The sequence below is a fragment of the Penaeus monodon genome, chromosome 23 (assembly GCF_015228065.2).
Source record: "Penaeus monodon isolate SGIC_2016 chromosome 23, NSTDA_Pmon_1, whole genome shotgun sequence".
In the NCBI taxonomy this organism is placed as follows: domain Eukaryota; kingdom Metazoa; phylum Arthropoda; class Malacostraca; order Decapoda; family Penaeidae; genus Penaeus; species Penaeus monodon.
Window position 1 is genome coordinate 8,237,662 of NC_051408.1, and position 759 is coordinate 8,238,420.

Sequence of the window (759 nt, forward strand, 5' to 3'; positions counted from 1 at the left end):
TTTAAATTAACCACCCATCCAAAGATATTATGACTAACTAGTTTAACATAACCATTCTTACTTTATCAAACAAGAAAGTGAAAAAGTAGAAATAGAAGAGGTAGAAAAAGTAGATATACAAATAGAAGAAATAGAAACATAAGAAGAAGAAAAAGAAGATCGTATACCAGTATATTATAAATGAACAGCTTAAGTATAATTAGTTATAAATATCAGTTGAACCATATGAAATCAATAACATAAGCATGTAAAGTATTAATATATTAAAACCATATACTGGTCTCATGCTCATGAATGCAGCCTCCACTCCTATCTCTGTTCCAACTAAAGCCTAATAAACCTCAATCATATATATTATGGCAAGAGAAAGCCTGTGAATGCTGGCAATACATCTCCAAATAAAGAACCAGTCCATGTTCTAGATTGGAGGGTGGATATTGCTGCAATTACTTAACATTAAACTACTATATAAGAGAAATAAAATTTTTGACCTTTCATCATATCACAGCAAAATTTTCAGTGGATTTGGGTATGATTCTGCCAATATGATTACAAGAAAGAAGTTCTCTGCTGATGTCTCTTATATATTCAATAAAAAAGTAAGTAAGTAATAATTTGATGTAAACGTTATCAGCCATTCTGCCTACTATGGTCTACTAATTGTGTGTTTTGTAAGTACCTTGTAGCTGTGTGAAACAAACACTATACCAAATAGTTTCCTTAGTATATGAATTTAAATCAACAATTAATCTTTATTGG

At 29.8% G+C, this 759-nt stretch overlaps 1 protein-coding gene across 3 annotated transcripts in view; it reads right to left on the reverse strand.

The window, feature by feature from the left end:
* LOC119587779 (probable malonyl-CoA-acyl carrier protein transacylase, mitochondrial) overlaps positions 1-759 on the reverse strand; it is a 9,964-nt gene that overhangs the window by 3,581 nt on the left and 5,624 nt on the right. The window lies entirely within an intron of this gene.